The sequence below is a fragment of the Schistocerca cancellata genome, chromosome 4 (assembly GCF_023864275.1).
Source record: "Schistocerca cancellata isolate TAMUIC-IGC-003103 chromosome 4, iqSchCanc2.1, whole genome shotgun sequence".
NCBI lineage: Eukaryota > Metazoa > Arthropoda > Insecta > Orthoptera > Acrididae > Schistocerca > Schistocerca cancellata.
This window is the reverse complement of record NC_064629.1, coordinates 936,988,084-937,004,695: the sequence shown is the minus strand read 5'-3', so window position 1 is coordinate 937,004,695 and position 16,612 is coordinate 936,988,084. Positions and strand designations below refer to the sequence as shown.

At 36.6% G+C, this 16,612-nt stretch overlaps 1 protein-coding gene across 3 annotated transcripts in view; it reads right to left on the bottom strand.

Annotated features, from left to right (window-relative positions):
* The window catches only part of LOC126185128 (uncharacterized), a 41,646-nt gene that overhangs the window by 17,374 nt on the left and 7,660 nt on the right, over nucleotides 1-16,612 (bottom strand). For all 3 annotated transcript variants that reach the window (XM_049927953.1, XM_049927951.1, XM_049927952.1), the window contains exon 2: nucleotides 169-229. The gene's annotated coding sequence lies outside the window, so the exon portion shown is untranslated. The remainder of the gene's footprint in view (nucleotides 1-168; nucleotides 230-16,612) is intronic.

Sequence of the window (16,612 nt, the reverse complement as noted above, 5' to 3'; positions counted from 1 at the left end):
GTTAGCATTCAGTATTACAGATCATGAGGCACTACTACAGAAATTAAATGAACTAGGCATAAGAGGCACACCTAATGTTAGGTCATGTCATACCATTGCAGACACAATCAAATAGTGGAAATACAACACACTGCATGCAACAAAATTACAGATCAACACTCAGCTTACCAAGAGATGAAATATGTTGTTCCCAAGCATCAGTCGGATGTTCCTCCTGTATGTAAGTGACCTACAAACAGAAATTTCAAAATATTTATCAGTTTGCTGATAACACAAGCTTCCTCATCAGTGAAAAAACAGGAAACTTAATACAAGAAAACATAAAAAAGGCTATGGTCAGCATAGCAAAATGATTCACACACAACAAGCTAGTGAGAAATGAATAAAAAGACTCTACTGTATGAATAATGATCTGCGTTAGTTTTGAAACTGACAACATACCTTTTTTATAGTAATTACACTATTTGATATTCAGAAACAGTGCATGGGTGAAATATTTAGCTGTTGAAATAGTTGTTTGGAGAGTGTTAGCCTTAAACTGTTGGTAATTATCCTCGTTTTTGTTTAGTGAGGATGGTTTCCAGATTTGTATTATTATTACACCAGGAGAGGTCATAGGTAATAGCAAAATGAATGTAATCAAAGTAGACAATTCTGCTACATTATCTGTTACATACAGTACTAATTTCACACAACACAAAGGAAGCAGAGCTTAACATGTCAGTAAGATAGAGGATGTTTGATTCATTTACTTGTCAATGTGGTCTTGTGGGTACATAGAATTTATAGTAAGATGATGGACATCATTTAAGACAATAATGCTTATGTCACTATAATACATCAATCATTACTTACAGCTACAACAGATTTCTGGTAGATTATCTTTAGTACTGCTTCAGTTGTTACAATGCTACTATGGTTTCCATGTGTAATATTTGTATATTACTATTGGTACTGCCACATTATTATTTATCAAAAAAACTCTTTCTGGCTACAAAAGAAGTGGTCAATTAGATACACCTTTACTGCGCCTTTGAATCCTGAAATGCTGTTAACTGATTGTATGTCATTTGGTAATTTTCTTAATATCTTTTTGTTCAAGTTGCAGAACTCCATTTTGGCATAAGTTAGTTTCCGTTCTGTGTATATGGAGATCCATTTTTTGCCTTAGATGAGGGTGTGTACAGCTTAATTTTTGGGTATGAGTGCAGGATTTTCAATTGCATACTGCTTTACGAATACTACTGTTTCGGGCATCGTCTATCATCAGATGACCTGCACAATGCAACATCTGTAGAATCCTTTGGCAAAAAAGACTTTCAACTTACAACACATGAAGTTATTGTATTCACATTAAGAACAGAAATACTGACATGACCTTAACAGTTGACAGTGTTTATGTTATATCGAGGCATCATACTCGTGTCACATTGTGGAGGTCATCTGATGATGGGTGGCACCCGAAACACATTCCAAAAATAAAGAAGTTCCATTAACATCTAGTAACTACTATTTTAGACCTATAGGCTTTTTTAGAATCAAAATAAATGTCATTAAAAATGGCCACACACCTCATGCACAACTTTCAGTCATACTTGCAGAAAAAACAGAAACAAAGAAAGAATGAAAGAATTGGAAGAATCATGCAAGGTATAACATACACAGAAAATCTTGCAAATCAATTTGCAAAGAACTGCAAATCATTCTACTTCCATGCCAACAGATATATACAAGGTGTTCAGAGATTCCTGTTACAAACTTCTAGAATTTGTATAGGAAGATAGTGGACAATAACTGAACAGGAACCCATGCCTGGAAATGTAATGTTTCTATGCTATAACCATTTGAAAATGTGTTGGTAGCGTAACCACTTTTACAAATAATTTATTAAGCATGACCCAGTAAATGACTATTTTTACATTTCCACTCATTAATAGCCAAAGAAATTCCTCATGCACTCGTTGGTGGGTTCCCTTCATTGTGATGCAGTATGGCCTCTTCCAACTCGGGTGTGCAGTGCCTTGGAGTATCAGACACACGCCTGCTGATGGTAAAGCTACCCGTTCTCGAAGCTACTGCACAACTGTGGCAATGAGGGTATGCAATGGAGTCTGATCTTGTGCAGAACAATCTTGATAAAAGCAACAAGCAGCTTTTCCATTACTGTGAGCTTAGCCATTCAGAAGGATCATGTCAGTGTATTCTGCAAATGTGTGCTCATGTTGATTAACTCTCACAGACACATGACAGGCTCGAACCAGGTGAGAGGTAGGATAGACATCACAAATGACATCAGCTGATCTGACATAACCACCCTAAATCCTGCCTACCCTGGAGCATACCTACTTAGCAAACATGTTTTCACACACCTGTAGCACAGAAACTGTATGTTTCTATACAAAATATTATCTGCTCACTCCCCTCGACAAGCCCTAGAGGTTTGTAACTGAAAATTCCTAACACCCTGTGTATCCATAGTATTCATATAGCAGTATGTTATTGAAAATCCCGCAATGTTCCTCAAAAATGAAGATGTACATACCGATAATACAGGGCAAAAAAAGACTGATCACCATATGCATGAAACAAAACCTAAGCTCTCCCAAAATGCAGTCCTGCGTCTTGGAAAAAAAGATATTTAGAAAATTACCAAATAACATACAGTCAGCAAGCAGGATTTAAAGCTACAGTAAAGGCATAGCTAACTGACCACTTGCGTAGTTTAAATGAGTTTTTTGATAAATAATGATGTACCAATACCGTCAATAATGTACCAATATTATGCACTGAAACCATAGCAGCAGTGTAAGGACTGAACCAATACTAAAATAATGTACCAATACTAACAATAATGTACCAATAATCTGTACTATAGACTGGTGTAATAAATTATGTGTAAGAGAGACAGAAATATTACTGTGTTAAACGATGGTCAAGATCTTACCCTACATTCTATGCACCCACAAGATCCCATACATAAATAAATAAATAAAGCAAACATCCTCTATCTTACTAATGAGCTACGCTCTGCTTGCTTTGCATTGTGTGTAATTTGTACTGAGTGTAGTAACAATGTAGCGAGAATTGTCTACTATATTACATCGATTTTTCCATGATCTGTGGCCTCTCCTGGTGACATAAGACAAACTTGAAAACCATCTTCACCACACAAAAACAAGAATAATTATTAACAGTTCAAGACTGACACTCTCCAAACAATAATTTCAACAGCCAAATATTTCACCCACGCCATGAATATATATACTAAACAGTGTAATTTATATGAAAAGGTACATTGTCAGTTTAAAAATTAACTCAGATCTTCATCTACACAATACAAAAATGTGCAGTGACAGCCATATAAAGCTGTTAACAAGGCTTTGGCACAGAAATGAACTAACATACATTTAGGGTACTAAAGTGTACAACAAACTTCCGGCACACGTAAAATAAATTTAAAAAATGTCTTCATTTAAAGAAGTAGTATTCAAATTTTTAATGACTATCTGCTAACTGCTATTATACAGTTTACAATAAACTTGCACCACCGCCGCCACCACCACCACCACCACCACCACCACCACTGTATTTTATTTTTTGTCCAACCCAGGACATATTTTTGTGTTTACTTAAAAGTCTCAACAGTTTACTAGAACATTAAAATTCATTTACTCAGTTGTATTTTTCAGCAGACTTCTTTTTCAGAAATGATTTGTGTTCAGTATACACTGAATAACCAGTTTCTAAGGTAGAAACATCTCAGTCACTTTGAACTATTCTGAATGCATTTTCATTCCCCACTATCTTGTATCGTTAGTGTCACCAGCAGTAAAAACTAATCTTTCCTTCCAGTCCGTATTTTTGCACACTGCAAAAGATACCGAGTCAAAGTTTCAGCAGTTCAACTTGATTTCCTTCACTTCTGTTTGAGCTATCCATTGTTTATGTTGCACAATGTTTTCCGAAGAAGGTAATGCGTAATCAAATACTGTACAAATAGCAAAGTAGCTTTAACAATAATTGCCTTGGTTTTAGTTCTAGTAGATGAAAATTTTGGGCCACTTAACATTTTAACCACTTTAGATATCTGTTCTATTTTGGAAGTGTGTTTGTGATTGACTGATTGATATGCCGTATAACAGTACAAATTGTATGGAGGTTGTCAATTGTGTCTTATGAACTGAAACATACACAGGTTCTTACAATACATATAATTATGCCATATGCTGTCACTTTATATAGTCCTATGTGGTATTTGTGTCCACTAAATAACTATCTACAATTATTCTAAATTCTCATTTACTTTGTAACAACTTTTGCCTAATAAATATGTCTTTAGCTTTTGGCTAAAGATAAGAAGTTCATTTACGCCTTTCATTTCCTGTGGCAGCCTGTTGTACAGTTTGAGGCCACTATATAGCATACTGTTCTGTGTTTTGGACTTGGTTTTCCCGTTTAGGTATAGGTAATGGTTGGATCTAGTTTCATTGTCATGTATTGAGATGTTTGTAGAATACAGATGAATATTTTTCCTTACATACATTACAGTCTAGAAAATGCATTCACGTAGGATAGCCAGAATTTCTGATTTTTTGAATAAGACAGTACAATGGGTCCTATTGCTGCTATTTGTTATTATCTGTACAGCTCTCTTCTGTACCTTGAAGACAGACTGAATATTCCGATCACTTGTTCCCCAAAACATGATTTCTTAACTAATGATTGAATGTGGTATGTATCTAAAATATTTCATTTTGAGGCATTATATATTGCACACTAAGTGCAAGTATTCGTAGAGCATAACATGCTGTATCTAACAGCATGGTACGAAAATGAAGTGTCTTTAGCAGCACACTCCAGATCAGAATTCCCTAAAGAAAAGCCTCTTTATGTTTGGTGAAGCAGTAGCAGTAATAGCCGGTTTTGTGTGGACATTAGTATCACCCTTTCCTTTATGGGCAACAGAAAATCCTGCAGTACATAGTGCGCAACAAACACCTCTGTTGTTACTGTCACTGTAAAATTTCCAAAATTTGCATTCTTGTTGCCAGTTAACAAGAAACACACTTTCTTTTGAGCATTGCCAAATAATAAACAAAAAACAAACATGTATAAAGTGACCACAAATGTGCAGATGTGTTACAGTACTTCACACACGAAAACAACAAACCCACTGCCCTTGTTGTGTTGCCAAATGACTAACAGTAAATTGAAAAGTTATTGGTAGCCACGCCTCACCATCAAAATCAGTTCTAGCTCCAAGGTCAGCTAACAGAGCATGGGCATAAGAGAATGTTTGTAAATGAGATATCAAACATATAACTTATGTCTAAAATTTAAAAAAAAAATCCTGACCAGTCATGAAATTCTCAAACCCTGGTCATTACGTGGGATGATACTAAAAAATCAGGACTGTTCAAGCTAACCCCAGTCATATGGTAACCTCACTACTACGATAATGTTTCTGAATTTGATAAATGATTTTTCATAGTTGCACTTACACATTTTCATCTTCTTGGGCTTTTGTTTGACAACAAGGATTCAACTTTATTTGAATCTGCTGTGAATCTCCTCCTCCTACTCCTCCTCCTCCTCCTCTCACAGTAATATCTTAACACCGTTAAGCAACATGGTGATTTGATCCCATCTTCCACATCACAAACAGTCTAGCATATATTTTATAACAATTCTGAAGTAGTGTCAAACATCTTCCACAGTCCCCTTTTTGGGCTAAATGTTTGCTGTTAACTGCAGAGATAGTTTGAAAGGATATGATATAACTTGAATATGTAATAAGCAATAAGGTTCTGGATCAATTTAACATGGAATGATCATACTGATTTTGCTGTGGGAACTTCACATACCAGATGGAGATTTATTGAAAGAGTCCTATACAATAGTAATTCACTCGTGAAGGAATCATCAATTCTTGGGTAGTTTTCATCAGTCAAGGACCCTCATTCAGTTGTATTAATGTAGGCAATAAAGAAGACTGAAATAAGATGTAATCATTTCATCAAAGATTTGTTTAATCAGTGTAACGCAAATGCCCAATAAACTCCGGTGGGAAATAATATGAGAAGGACATTGTGTAACACAGCCAGCCTTAGTCTCAAAATCATGAGACCACATTCAATAAACATATTACCTTCTGTAACATTTATCTTGTGTAAAGATCACAACAGGAAAGAGAGAGAAATCTGAGCTTAAACAGAAGGTTATTGACAACTGGGCATCAACAATACCATCTACACAAGGAACAGAAAGGAAGGGAATTATTATGGCACACTTTGTACCCCCTGCAGCACATTGTCTGCTGGTTTCTGGAGTACAAATATACATATAAAAGTACATTACATTAATATTTGTTCTGTGTATCATGAATGGAACATTTTGTAATGATGTAGAACATGTCAGTTTAACATAAGTTTTCTTTACACAGTTACTACTTCACATCTACAAATTCACCTATTGAATAGAAGACACTGTCATTCAGAAATTCTTTTAATATGTTTTTAAATGATGGTTGGCTAGCCGTCAGACTTTTAATGCTATTAAATGACCAAAGATTTTTGCGGCAGCATAATTCACCCATGTCTCTGTCAAAGTCTTATTTAACCCAGAATAGTGAAAATCATCCTTTCTTCTAGTGTTGGAGCTATGCACTTCTATTATTGTTGAACTGGGATGAGTTATTAATAATAAATTTCATACATGAATATATGTATTCCAAAGGTACTCTGAATATACCGAGTTCCTAAAATAAATGTCTGCAAGGTGATCTTGGGTGGGCTCCAGATATTATTCTGATTACACACTTTTTGTGCAATGAATACTTTTTCCCTTAATGATGAATTACACCAAAATATGATGCCATATGAAAGCACTGAATGAAAATAGGCACAGTAGGCTAATTTACTGATATGCAACAACCCTAATAGCATAAGCAGCTGAACCTCGGTGTTTCAGCAGATCGTCAATGTGTTGCTTCCAATTCAATTTCTCATCAATGCACACACTCAGAAATTTTCAATGTTCTGCCTTGGCAACAGACTTTTCAAAGTATGTATTTATCAGTGGTGTTATTTCATTTATTGTACTGATTTGTATATACTGTATTTCCTCAAAATTTAGTGAGTCCATTTGCAGAGAACCACCTAATATTTTCTGAAAGACATTTACAATTTCCTCAGCTGATTCCTGTCTTTTGGGTATGATTACAATACTTGTATCATCAGCAAAAAGACCTAGCTATGCATCTTCATGAATATAGAGTAGCAAATCATTAATACAGGGTGTACATAAAGACCGGGAACACTTTCAATTATTTATTACACAAGAACCAAACATTGTACAGACATCATACATATGTCATTTTGAAGAGAAACCCTGAAAGTTTTTTTTCATGTACACTGCCACAGCGTAGTTTGGCAATCTGCCAATAATCAGTGCTAGCTGCAAACATGGTAAGTTCAGGTGCGAGAGCACTGTCACTGGATATTTCTACTTAGACATGTTGTAGCACTGGCTGATGCCTCAAATGCAATCAGACTCATCATTCATTAATCAGCAGGATGGGGACTCATCCCACTTTCATCGTGAAGTTCGTGTGTACCTGAACACAGAGCTGCCGCATCGATGGATCGGCCATGCTACAGAAGGGACAGCTGTTTCGTGAAATTGCCTCCCCGATTGCCAGATCTCACTGTGTGACTTTTTTCTGTGGAGACACATTAAAGATCTTGTGTATGTAATGCCTCTACCATGTGATGTAGCAGAGCTCTGGGAGAGAATATGGGATGCGACTGCCACAGTCGATGATGCCATGCTGGGACGGGTATGGCAAGAATTCGATTACCGTATTGACGTGTGTCGGGTCACTCATGGTTCGCATATCGAATGTTTGTAAAAAAAACTTTCAGAGTTTCTCTTCAAAATGCAATATGTATGACATCTGTATAATGTTTAGTTCCTGAAAGTGTTCCCGGACTTTATATACACCCTGTATAGATTAAGAACAGTAAGGGAACCAAGACTGAACCCTGTGGGAAACCTCTCTCTTGTCTCCCCAGTAGTCAATGGATGACACAGAAAAGTTGTGTGTACACAATACAATGTAAAACTATGACTGTTTAAAGGTGGACTTAACAAAATTTTCTTGATAGTGACATGTCTGTAGATCTCTTATTTTGAAAGTTCGATGTTTTATTTTTAATATCAACTGGTTGTCACATTGCCATATAATTTGGTTGGCAATAATGCACTACGTGTTGCATCATGTTTTCATCCCATGCATAATAAATGAAGAGTTGACTTTCCCATGACAATGCACAATACTACATCAGTCCTGTCCACTACACCCATCTCACATCTGTAAGGTCAGAAAAAATGACTTTAGGGGCATTCATTTCATAAATCTTCAACAGTGCTCAAAATACAGGATGTGAATGTAAGGATCTGAGAAATAATTGATTGTGCCGTGTATTCAAGGACTTGCAGAAGTGTCATGAAAAGTGCATCAAAGTACAAGGGGCACTTAAAACGGTTGTGAAAATGGAATGATAAGTAAATACCTGTGAAATAAATGTGTGATGGCCCTCTTGGCACACAGAGGAAATATGTATACATTACTAAATGCCCCTTTCTCACGATAACAGTGACATTACTCCACCAATGACAGACATTGGTAGGTAGTAAAATACTTCCATTTTTATGAAATCCCCATATTATAAGTCTGCTTCTTTACTGTTATGCTGAGGAAGATGTGCCTGTGTCTGAATCATCTTCAGCCACTCATGTTTTTGCTTTGGTTAACTTTTCAGATAATCACTTTGAAACTTTCACATAATAAAGCTGTCCTCAACAAAAAGGTTATTTGGAACACTGCATAGCTTCACTGGATATGGTCCCAATGGAAGTAGTATCCCATTGCTTCCTGTGACACTGAGCTGACTTACGCAGCCCATTACACGAGAACCACAGACTATTGTGGACTCCAAGCCATGGCAAAGCTCAACATTTTTCAAATTAACAAATCATTGCCAGATGCGAAAGAAGTGATAAGTAACAGGAAAAGGACCAACTGCAGATTAAAACCCGGACCTTTAGATATTTAATCTGACATCTAACCACTGAGCCACACACCACTTCCACATCTGAGATTAAGGAAAATATTGGAATAAGTGTGATAAGTAGTTTTTCACATAACTGTACTTTTCACACAGAAAGAAGGGAAATACACTTGATACTTTTAGATGAGTTTCATACTATTTATCATGCAGAATAATATTAGAGATGGTGGGATAGGAACCATACAATGGTTTCTTTCCTGTAAAATCAATCAAATATGCCCCACAAAGGAAAGTAACAGGGTGGGTCAATAGAGTTGACCAAGATTATCTTCATGTTCACCTCTTAACAACTCTAACAGAGCAATTAAGGATCTATCAACTTGGGAGTGAGTGTTCTTCACACATGACGTACAAGTATTTAGCCACCTGTAATGTCCGAATTATCCTTAAACGCAATTAGTCCTAGAAAACAGGAACAGGAGGAAAGCAATACAATGAAATTGTGTTCAACACTGTCACATAGCCTGCTTTCTGATGTGAAAAGGAGACAGTCTATTGCACAAGACTCTTTGGGGGTCATCATCAATGAAACTAATGAAGTGCAGGAAAATTGCATTATGCAGTTCGGTACTCATATAGGAAACCTGTATAGAAGTACCAAATATTCAGCTGTTTCTGATAAATAACTTAAAATATTCTGTTTTTATGCATGTGGTATTTGTTCATTTATCTTCAGTCGGCTGTGCAACTATTAGCAGCATTATCAGTACTCCAACAGTGATTCACGTGTTGCCCTTGCCAGCCTAGACATACCACCATGCAGCAGCACTGCTCAGTCATTGTTGGAGTACTGGTTATTTGTCAAGTTTTAACGTTTCTGTTAATACAAATTGATAAAACAAACATCACACAACACTAATTTGCGATCACTCTATCAAACATGCATGTAAAATTTTGCTTTAAAAATGTAGTAGGGAAACAAATAGATGCTTTCCATTGACGCAGGAAGTTGTATGAAAGATGTGATGAGCAGTATTTGTTTAGCTGACTCCAGCTACACACTACAAAAAAAATTGCAAACATTTTCTGAAACACAACATCAAATGCACATGACGACCTTTAAGAGGGACACCATGGATAACTTGTCAGGGTGTAAGAGTCGTTTTCTTTATGGGCGAGTGAATAGGGATCAAATGTGCCATGCCATAATGATGGCTGCATATGGTGCAGTAGGTCGCACCTCCCATTATTGCCACAAGATGTCACTGCAAACACTAATGAAATAATGACAGACGGGGTAACATTCATGCCTTTGAGAACTTTCAGACTACAGTGCGTGCCTGGTGATCGAAAAAGAATAATAATAAAATAAAAAAACCTTACAGTAGTTCCTGAGATTATTCTTCACATGCAGGCCAAAAAGGTTGGTGGAAGGACAATATTTGTGTAGATTCTGGTAATAATGGCATGTGGCTCAATGGACTGGTACAAGTCTCAATTGAACATCACTTCAGCAACCTGCATGTCCGTAGCTAGGTATCCTACTGTGGAAAGGAGCTCAAACCACATTTCATTTATAGCAAATCTCCACATCACAGATGTGATTGCTAGGTCAGACAGATCGCCATGCTCAACACGGATCGAAACAGGTCAAAACCTATACAGTGGTACCTGGGTTAGTCAGATCATAAATACAGTAAGTGTGGCACAAAATGGACGTACAGTCAAAATTGTAAGACTATTATCAGATAATTGTAGCTTGTTTGATTACTCACTCTTAAAGAATGAACCAGTCACTTGAAGATATATTAAAATAATCTACTCAGTAATTTTGACAGAAAGCTGCATAACATGCAAAACCTTAAACCCCTTTCCACACTCATCTCATTGTATTTAAAACAGTGGAAAAACAATTATCAAGACAAACTGCTCCCCTTTTGTCAGAATATATAATGCAATCAAGGAAAATGTGGCATCGCAGCACTGGTGCACAACAAGCAATGCACCCTGGTGGTCCTCCTGCTGCAGGAGTTGCCTTTGTGTCGGAGTACAGTGGCCCATTCTCAGACATGTTAAGGCCACTGGTTTCTACCTGTGTGACTGCAACAATGTTCACCATGGCAAAATTGTTGGCTTCATCAGGTTTAATTTGTTACTTTGTACTGCCAACCACTCTTTCTCCTGCTGACACCTACCTCTTCTCCTCAACGAGTAACAGCAGCCGAGGGGACAGCATGGGATAGTATATTGATTTAGTTGCCATCACCTCTTGCTGCCATGTCAGCTTGCTCATTTCCATGGATTCCTGCAGGGCCTGAGACCCAGAAGAATGATATTTCACTCCCTTGCTACTGTACCAAGTGAAAGGTGTCTTGTACGTATTAATTCCTTTGTTTACTGGGTACTTTTTCTGAATGAACTATATAGCACTTAAGATATCACAGCAAATGAGTAAATTATCCGAACAACTGCACCTCTTCTGCTCCTTTAGGAGTGTAGAGATTACTGTGTCAAAGAGAGTAATGTCATTTGGAAGTCAACTCATAAAGACACTGCCAGCGGAAACTACTGGGCAGCTGACACTACAACTTTGATTAAACCTATGAATGTAAACAACGCACCTAAACATTAGCAAATGGCTTGTTTAAAATCAAATCTGATGTACAGTAACTTTGAAATATGACACCAGTTTCTACTGGATGCATAGTACAGTTTCCAAGTGCCATAAATGACCTTTTTGAAACCACACAACTGTTATTGAAGTGTATGTATCTCTGATTTTAGCAGGAAAATTGTACAATGCCATCAGCCAAAGTTATTTACTTGAATACCTACAATCCACTGATCTCATTCACGAAGCTCAAGCTGCGAGCCACCCAGGTGTGGATTCTGTTCCTGTCTGTATAAACACTGACATTGCATATTCTTGCAGGTTCTAATTCAAATTCTTTATTCATACAGTAAATGTTAACAGATTGTGGAATGTCATAACACACACAATTCATACACACAAGCAAGCACATGTTATGCACAAATGACTGCCAATCCCAGCATCTCCGGCCAGAATGCTGGAGTTGGCAGTCATATTTGCATAAGGTGTGCTTGCTTGTGCAAATGAATGGTGTGTATTTCTCTTTAGCTGATGAAGGCTGCAGCCAAAAGCTTTAGGTAAGTGTCTTAATTGTAACTGGCTGCAACTTAATGTGTCTTCCTTAAACAAAGTAACAATCTGTCTTTTCCTACATTGTTGATATTCCTACCTGGAGTTCCTATAACACTATTTGTAGTCAAGGTTTTACAGGCTGATGTCATTAATTGCACATGGAGCTTGCCTGGTATCATGTTCATTTATGTTGGAATTTTTGTTTCTTTCTCGCATATTTACATGTTTCTAGAACAAAACTGCAGGGGAGTGAGAGAATCGAAGACTTCTGGAAGAGGTACCTGCAGGAATCTGTTTGTCATGCATAGTGCATTTATCTTATAGCTATGTTTTGGATCAAGAGGACGATTCAGATAGTGGTTTTGCTACCCCAGAATATAATAACGCACCCCAGAATATAATCACATAATACTGTGGAAGTGGGCACAGTGTGCAATTAAAACAGTGTGGAAGCTTGCTTTGTGTGCAAGTAAATGTAGGCTGTACTATACTTTCTTCAGTGTTGCATTTGTTTTTGTTATATGTGTGTTATTTAAAATCACACTGAAACCAATATGCCTAAAAATTTTGTTTCCAGTCAGGGTGTAATGCTTCTGAAGTTTGTCACAGAGGTGTTGGAGGCTCTTCTTTTAAACAGAAGTTTAGAAAAGTTGTTTTGGGTGTATATATGTTACTAGCTTATTTCCCTCAAGCTTCAAGCCAGTCATGTACCTGGTCTGTAGATTTATTTATGTTTGCTTGTAGCTGTCTTTGGGTTTTTGCTTGTAAGAACAATCATTACACAATCCTTAACTTTAATTTTATAAAATTTGTGACCAGACTTTCTAGACTAGTTGTATGTGATAATTCGTGCCAAGATCTGTGAAGAAAAGATAAATGCAATGCCTCCTTTTTGGATTCAATCTGCCTCCCACCATTGAATTTCCCAAATGGAAAATAACAGGAGAGTAACAGAAAATATTTTCGTTTATATCTCACGTGTAGATGCGTTCACTCTTCAAGACATTACAAATGGGTTACCAACTCAATACATAAAGGTTTTAACAAAGGATGGCATAAAGACAGATACAGGAGTACACAGATACACAAGAAATTAGATCGACCCTGCTATCTGAAACACAATTACTCACTCAGCTTACTACAAACCACTAAAATTAGTCCCTGTGCGAACTCTCATTAGACCTGCTTCACTGTGTTATGAGAAATTAAGTATTACTTACCTTCCTGTGTCCTAGCACGCTAATAAGATTTGTAGAAACAGGTAAATTCTTATGTAGCATTACATAAAACTGTGCATATATTACTACTTCGAGTCCACTTAACTGTATTATGGTCATTTCAGCTTATTTTAGCATATGGGAAAGTATTTTAAAAAGTTCATGTACAAAGAATACAGATGTATTTACTCGATCTGACCATCCCGATATGGGTCTTTAAAGGTTCACGCAAATTATTCCAAGCAAATGCTACAATTATTCTCAGCCATGGGCCATGGATGACACATTTCTCTTCTAGACACATGTCCATCTCCACACGAAATGGTGACGACCATGGCAACATGTGTACGCAGTAATAAAATTTCCGACCTCTGTTAGAGTTGTTTTACTAGTTTGTGCTGAAAATTAATGTCTCAGAATTTTTTATTATGTGTGCAATTTTGGTTGAGGTATTACATGTCATGAGCATTACTCTGTCAACTTTCATGCTTCACTGGCAGAAATTGCAACCCCTGCGAACAGAGGGCTCCAAACTGTAGCGTGTAACATGGTGGTGTGTAACATAATGTCAGTGCATGAGAAACAGCATGCTGTAGTGTAATTCCTAACCGCAGAACAGTTTGTTCCCACACGGTGCCCCATCTCCTTCAGCATGACAATGGAAGACCACATAGGAGCACTGCGATATCTGCAACAATTAGATGCCTCGGATTCACTGCCATCCTTTGTACAGTACCAACTTGGCCCCATTCGATTTTCAAACCTTACCTGCAGAAGTCAAACATTTTACAGTGAGGGTATCAACTAACTGGTCTCTCATTGGGTGAAATGTATTTGTTGCCAGGATGACTACATTGAGAAATAAATATGTAGACATGATGAATAAATATGTAGAATGTTAATGAAGTTTGTTTAATTTAAAAACCTTTACAGTTCTGAGGCATTACTTTTCAGCACACCCCCATTCACTAACAATAAAAATTTCAGAAGGTACCATCCAACTTCAGGTGTTTTTAACAGAAATTATCTAAACACTTCACCTAAACACACAGATGGAGGATAGCTTTTGAAATGTAGTGCGTGGAATAAATCAGCTCCTTACAGTGTTCTTTTCTTGCCCACTATTAATAGTTGCGAAAACAGTAAATTCTTTAGCTGCATTAGTTTCTTCATTATTTTCGTATTAAAAATTCACAGCTCAATGTTTTATTATTGTGATGTTTTTCTTTTGATAAGTTCTAGATGAGAACTGACTTTCTTAGAACTTTTTTCATAGAATAAAAAATAAGCAAACATTATAAAAAGAGAGATTTTTATCGAGTAGGCCTACATAAGGTTGATCGTAGATTCGATGCGTTACTGCAGACATTTTCAAATTTTATGAGCACGCTTTTTCAATTGTGTGCAGAAAAAATTAAGAGCACATTAAAATCTTTAAGTAGTGCCAAATTTTCTCAGGAACAAATATTTCAATGTGGTTTCATTATCCCATTGCAGCAAAGAATGAACCACCACTCAAATATCGAGCAGAAAGGAACATCACAAAGTAAAATGCTTCAATCTACAATGATGGACATAAGATACAGTTGTTAGTGACAGTGAAGTCACCAAAACTTGCACAACCTTTTTTTTAACTGAGTTGCAGAGCTGGAACACACGAATTTTCATGTGTGCAAAGTCTAGCATGTGGTTAAAAGTGTGAAAGTTCAATGCTGTTGTTTAGGGGAAGTAATTTAACTTAAATCTTGCTCAGAGACAAAATCCTCATTGTATACTTTGACTGACCAATGTCAGAAACTAAGTTATTTAGGAAGTGAACCACAACAAAATTGTCAATTAGGAGGACGCTGTAATTGAAAAATGATTGTTATTTTCCTTGCTTGTTTGTGCCCATGTATAATAAAAGAAATACAAACAAAAGTTTGATGAAATGGTACTTTGAAAAATATTCTGAATGATTTACTTCTGTATTTACCATGAACAAGTTAGAAAGGACATTGTAATCACTGATTCGCCACACATGAAATACCTGATATTTCCACATCACAGTTTGTCATATTTATACAGTATGTTTTGCCCGAGGATAAACCTATTGGAAGATTTTTGACTTTTCTTGTCAATGCTATGCAAAAGCCTTAGAAAAATCCCTTTGAAACTTTACTGGCTAATGTCACTATTTCAAGCAAAGTTATTTATCAGTGCTACAATGTTGCAGCTGTCACAAGTAGTCATCCTCCAGACAACCAAACCTTTCCTACATAACATTTTAGATATGCTCGTAATTTTTGAAGTTATGGCCATACTCACAACACAGACACTAGAATTTTTTACTGACATCACTAAAACTTTTAGCTACTTCCCCAGCTGTTCTGAGTGAACAATGATGCTATGTAATAGAATAGAGAAGTCCATTATATGTCCAACACAAAATGCAGCCTCAAATCAAGAATAATACAACCTGAACACAAAAACAGTCACTTGCAGAATACATAGAGAGAATCCAACTTCTATCTCAACAAACTATTATGATTAGAATCATAAGAAGGTGCCATCTAACACTACAAATACCATCATTTTAACTTTGGTTGTCTGTATTTTATCATATCACACCACACATTGATATACTGTACAACTCATTTCAGGCTATTGATTCATGACTGTATAAGAAGATCTAACATTTTAAAATAGCTGTACAAGGTACCTGAGATACCATCACTGCCAAAACTTCCACATACAGAAAGATACTGCATCCAGCCAAGAAATATGCACAGAAACATGAAATTCTAAAAATGGAAGCTGTGAAAAGTGTAACAATTCTCATTCAGGTTCATGATTGCTTTTACTTTACAAGCCACCTAATCGCTGCCCTGTATCCAACACTGACAGGTTCTCGTACATATTGCTATACAGGTCTCACGAAATATATCCTTCTTGGAGTGGTGTAATATGAAAATAGAGCTTCAAAGATTCCATATGAGTAAATAGTTTAGAACTCACACAGGTGCTGTTGCAAAACTATGATTTCTAGTCACAAATAATTTTCATGAGCTCTCTATATCTTGAAGACAATATAATTTTTTTCTGAGATCTGAAGTGTACAATGTTTTCCATTCAGAAAAACTCCTTACAGTGCACTGTAATCTGCTACGAATGAGTCTGTG